The 5,849-nt window shown below is 38.7% G+C and overlaps 1 pseudogene; it reads left to right on the top strand.

Annotated features, from left to right (window-relative positions):
* The first annotated feature begins 413 nt into the window (after nucleotides 1–413).
* Nucleotides 414–2,863, top strand: LOC104668756 (annotated as a pseudogene).
* The last annotated feature ends 2,986 nt before the right edge of the window (nucleotides 2,864–5,849 follow it).

Below are 5,849 nucleotides of genomic sequence, written 5' to 3'. Positions count from 1 at the left end.
AATGGAGAGAAAGGTTTTTGGAGATGAGGGGCTTGAGCTAGACCTTGTATGTGTGCTATTAGAAGCTTCCTTGGTTGGACACATATAAAAACTTTGTTTTTTGATGCTAATAGTATTAAAATTCTGTCTCCTTGGAAGCAGACTGCCTATTGCTTTAGCTTTAAAAGAGATTTAGATCCAAGCATTCCATTATGCAAGCCATAGAAGGACCATTTTATGTGAAGATGCACTTTGATTGCATTTTCCTCTATCCACGTTTTATTGTAGTTAGTTGTTTAGAGCTGTTTCTGTGTAGAGTGTGAGGTCCTTGAGGTCCTTAAGGGAAGGGACCTTGCTTGCCCTCTTTATCCCCTGCATACTTTGCATAAAGGAGGCACTCCATAAATGTTTATTGAATAAATGCTACACTCCTAATGGGTAAGAATGTGTCATCTTATTCTTAGTTTTCTTATGTGCACTGAAACAAATTGTTTCTTGAGTTTGGTTGTTAGAATATTTATTAAGTTTCACTGATTCTTTTGCTACAGGTTAGCTAATCATGCAGCAGCTGCTTGAGTTTCACCTTTCTCTAGTCCAGCAGAATTATATTTTGATGACCTCCATTTTGATGCTTGTATACCAGCTCTAATCCAAAGATTGATCTTTAGGAAACAGATGGAGACTGATAAAGATAACTTCCGTGAAGACAAACCCATGCACGCATTCTGTTGTCCGAATAATGTTTAAATTAATCCTTCTGCTCCCAAGCCATCAACTTGCCCCTTAACATACATCTTTCTAGAGCCCAAATCTGAGCTCCTTGTAGAAGATCTTTGCCCTCTTCACTCTCCAGGCCTTCCTAATTAATGTCTTCTCAGAGTTTACCTTCTCTCTCTCTTGACATTAGTTAAAAGAAAACGTGGCTGCTGTAGCATGTGGGGATACATGACCACATCCCATTTCCTTCTCTATGACCAGGATTTCCAATTTCCAAGCCCATGGGCTCTCCCAGCTGGAACAGGATCTGTAGGTCTTTGACCTGGAAACTAAGACTGAAGAAGTCTTAAGAGATGACTGCTCAGGTGAGGAAGGCAGAATCAATCAGATGGAATTAGCAGGGAAGTAAAGTTCAACTGTTGAGCCAAGTTGTAGCTGCTTTGGCACTCAGAATGAAGAGTTCTGTGTGTGTGTCCCAGCATGGAGAGTTATTTCCTTTTTCCTTCAGTTAGGTTGACCCTTTCCATTTGTTTAGGACCTGTGCACATGTTGTACTGGGCCCCCAGCCAAGTTGGTTATCTAAAATTCTTTCAAACTATTTCCCTATTATCTCCTTAACTGTTGTCTTCTTACTCTGCTGAATGTGTCTGCTCTTTTACCTCACTGCTCCTGTTCATGCCCCTACTTCTGCTGTTGAGATTTTGTGCCTGTTTTTCAGAGTAAATAAACTTTTCTTGTCCTTGTAGATATTACATTGTTTAGTTTTCTCATCTGAGTTTTCTTTTCCTAAGCACAGGGAACAGATTACATTTGTATTTTATATTTATATATTGTATCAGATGGAGAGCCCAGAGAAGAGAACAAGCTGTCGATTCCTAAGGAGAAAATTTCAGAAGTACATTCATACAAAGTGATAGTAGGAAGACTCAAACACAGTATTACCTAAGTGAGAGACTAGAGAAGTGTGTAAGTCTGAGGACAGATCAGAAGGGCTTCAGGAAATTCTAAGGAAATTTCTTTACCTGGAAAGTTTAGGCAAATAGCAATCAGCACAGAAACCTTCACCAGTGAGAAGAACAATGAATGTAATAAACCGGAAAAAAGCTTCAGTCTGGACTCTACTAATGATGCAGATCAGAAAGTTCTTAGAATACAGAATACTGATGATAATGATAAGAATGACATGAGCTCCAACCAGAATTCAGCCTCTGGTAAACATGAACACACAAATCGAACACAGGATTTTCAGAGTAGTAAATGTAAGGAAAGCTTAATGGATCTCTCCCTCCTCAATAAATGGGACAGCATCCTTAACACTGAGAAATCCTGTAAATGTGATGTATGTGAGAAAGTTTTCCATCAGAGCTCAGCCCTTACTAGACATCAGAGAATCCCTACTAGAGAGAAGCTCTACAAATGTAAAGAATGTGAAAAGTCTTCCAGTTAGAGCTCAAGTCTTAGTCAACATAAAAGAATACACACTAGAGAAAAACCTTACAAATGTGAAGCACCTGGTAAATCCTGTGACGCATCTGACAAATCCTGTAGTCCAAGCTCAGGCATAATTCAACACAAGAAAATTCACACCAGAGCCAAAGCTTACAAATGTAGCCGTTGTGAAAGAGTCTTCAGTCATAGTGTCCGCCTTACTCAACATCAGAAAATTCACAAAGAGATGCCCTATAAGTGTACTATATGTGGCAGTGACTTCTGCCATACTTCATACCTGTTTGAACATCAGAGGGTCCACCATGAAGGGAAATCCTATAAGTATGATGAATATGGGTTGGCCTATATTAAACAAGGAATTCATTTCAGAGAAAAACCCTATACATATAATGAATGTGGAAAAAACTTCAGATTGAATTCACATTTAATTCAGCATCAAAGAATTCACACAGGAATGAAACTGCATGAATGTTATGAATATGGAAAAGCTTTCAGTCAAACCTCATGCCTTATTCACCATCAAATAATGCATAGGAAAGAGAAATCATATGAATGTAATGAGTATGAGGGCAGTTTCAGTCATCGCTCAGAACTTATCCTGCAACAAGAAGTCGTCACCAGACAGAAAGTCTTTGATTGTGATGTACGGGAAAAGAACTCCAGTCAGAGAGCACACTTCGTTCAATATCAGAGCGTTCATACCAAAGAGGACTCATGAATATAATGAGGGTGAAAAGACATTTAGTCTAGTCAAATTCAGGCTTCATTCAACATCCGAGGTTCACACCAGGGAGAAATCATGTACATACTGCATGTGGTAAAGCCTTCAGTCATAGCTCAACCGTTACTCAGCATCAGATAATTCAATTTTCATGCTATTAATATTTTCATGCCTTAGTCATATTTGGAGAATTCATATGGGAATAAAATTCCATTACTGCAATGAACGTAAAAAAGCCATCAGTCAAAGAAACTACCTTGTTTAGTATCAAATTCATGCCATGCAAAAAGATTATAAATGTAATAAAAGTGCATGTGCATGAGGAGATCCAGTCATAACCCAACGCTCATTCAACATCAAAGAATCTATATCTAAGAGAAGTTATTTGATTGTAGTAAATGGCAAATCTTTCAATGGGAGTTTAACTAGTCTTTGCCATATCAGAATATCCATATTAGACAAGAATTTGATGTAATGCAAATGGAAAACTTGACACCACGTTTCAGGCTTTACCCAGCCTCAAAATAATGGAAAGAAAATTGTTGATTATTTAGTTGTGAGATTGTTAATACATAGTCCCAATCTTTATCATTGCACAAGAATCTAGGGGTGGCTTGGTAAATGCAGTGCCATTTTCTCATGGCATTCCTTTATTTAATATGTGTTCTAAGTAGATACGTTCATTTTTACTTTTTTATTATAATAATTTTGATACTAAAAAGAACAGAGATGGGGTCTCACTTTGTTGCCCAGGCTGGTCTTGAACTCCTGGCCTCAAGCTGTCTTCTCACCTTGTCCTCCCAAAGTGCTGGGGTTACAGGTGTGAGTCACTGTGCCAGGCCTATTTTATTTATAGAACTCATTTAAGCTGTTTTTATTTTAATATGCCCTACAAATATTTTTATTTTTCTTGAAATTGGTTCTTAGTGTTCACAGTTTCCCTAAGATACTGCTAATGCACCAGTATTAAAACACCTCAGTGTAATAGCTCATTTGGCTTTTTCTGATGTTCTTGGCCCAAGTTCTCTCCAAATCCAACTCTTACGCTTATTCTTTACTAGGGACCCTATGTTATTGCTTTACAGCCACAACACTTGGATGCCTGTTTATTGATTTCTCCATTCCCTTAAGCACCTTTAGAAGATTTAGAAGATTCCTAGTTTTAAGCGTTTCACCAGCAAGTATTCCACATCTAGTTGATGTTGCTGCTCGAATGTCTTATTTCCTAAAGTGAAGCATCTTTTTAAAAAAAGAATTGGATTTAAAATATATCCAGTCCAATATAAGTATGAATATAAGTAAGTGTTTTCTATCCTGAGTTTGTAGCAGGCAGCCAAACATTTTCAAATGATGCCCAAGATTTTGGTTGCCTTGTGTGCATCCACAGCCTGCAAAGAGAGATGATAAGACATCAGGGAGCCAACAAGACTCCTGGTAACCTCCCTACATACATTCAGTGCCTCTTCTGCATGCCTAAGCTTAGAGTTCTTTTACATACCTCTAAGGCCAGCAAAATGCTCAGGTCTCCTTTGGTAGGGTAAACATAAGAACATACACAGGCTGGGTGCGGTGGCTCACATCTGTAATCCCAGCACTTTGGCAGGCCAAGACGGTTGGATCACGAGGTCAGGAGATGGAGACCATTCTGGCCAACATGGTGAAACCTCATCTCTACTAAAAATACAAAAATTAGCCGGGTGTGGTGGCACGTGCCTGTAGTCTCAGCTACTCAGGAGGCTGAGGCAGGAGAATCGCTTGATCCCTGCAGGTGGAGGTTGCAGTGAGCCGAGATCGCCACTGCACTCCAGCCTGGCCAAGACTCCATCTCAAAACAAAACAACACAACACAACGCAACACAAAAACATACAAAAAACCCCCAGAGTCGTAAGGGAATGTAGCCTTTCAACAGAGATGATGCTGTTCTTACGTTTATCTCAGAGACAATATTTCAAGAGAGTGGCAGGTCTGTTCCTGGTAAAATTTTAACCTTTAGAATTGCAGATAACTGTTTGAATTCTCCCCCACCCCCCAACACCAACCAGTCTTCCCTCATCAATCCAGGACAGTATTTGAAGTATGAGGGTTTTGTGTTAGTTGTTTATCCATTATCACATTTTCGTATTTTAATAGTCTACAGGCCATATAAAAGAACACGGCTTTTTGATTGATAAAAGGGATTATAGATGTTGGCTCAAGTTCAGGGCCACCATCATGTACCTAACAGGAGCTCATGCTTCTTTAGGTAATATCAAAGCATTTTGCATTTTTCCATCTTAAGATTTATAACATTGTGTGAATAAGACAAGTGTTATTTAAAATTCTAGTTGTCAATCCAGGCTTTCGTAGTTCAGATATTATAATATTCGCTAGGGACCATCAACAAATATATAAAAATACATTGCTCACTCTATAATCCTCCTTTACAAAAGGTGTCACAGAGGATGTCCACCCACGGTGATATTAGGGGACAATATAATCATCTCCTTTGTATGTTACAAATAACGTCACAGAGGTGGCATATTGTCACCTCATTATGTGACATAATGTCACATAATGTCCACCCATGGGGATATTTGTGACGATATAATTATCTCTCATGAATATTATGAATAATGTCACAAAGGGTGACCACCCACGCTGATATTAGGGGCAATGTCATCATCCGCCATGGATACTACGAATAATGTCACTAAGGGTGTACACCCCCCGTGATATTAGGAATAATTTCATCTTCTTTTTTGGATATTACGAATAATGGTAGCACTGAAAATGCACACCTTGTGTGACATTAGAAGGAATATAATCTCTTTCCTTGGATATTATGAACAATAGTATCACCGAGGGTGTACATTCCATGGGATATTACAAGTAACATCATCTACTCCCTTGGATATTACGAACAATAGCATCACAGAGGGTGTACCCATACAATATTAGGAGTAACATTATCTCCTCCCTTGCATATTGCAAATAATAGCATCA

This window comes from Rhinopithecus roxellana, chromosome 6 (assembly GCF_007565055.1).
Source record: "Rhinopithecus roxellana isolate Shanxi Qingling chromosome 6, ASM756505v1, whole genome shotgun sequence".
Taxonomy (NCBI): Eukaryota; Metazoa; Chordata; class Mammalia; order Primates; family Cercopithecidae; genus Rhinopithecus; species Rhinopithecus roxellana.
This window is presented reverse-complemented; position numbering and strand designations above follow the sequence as displayed.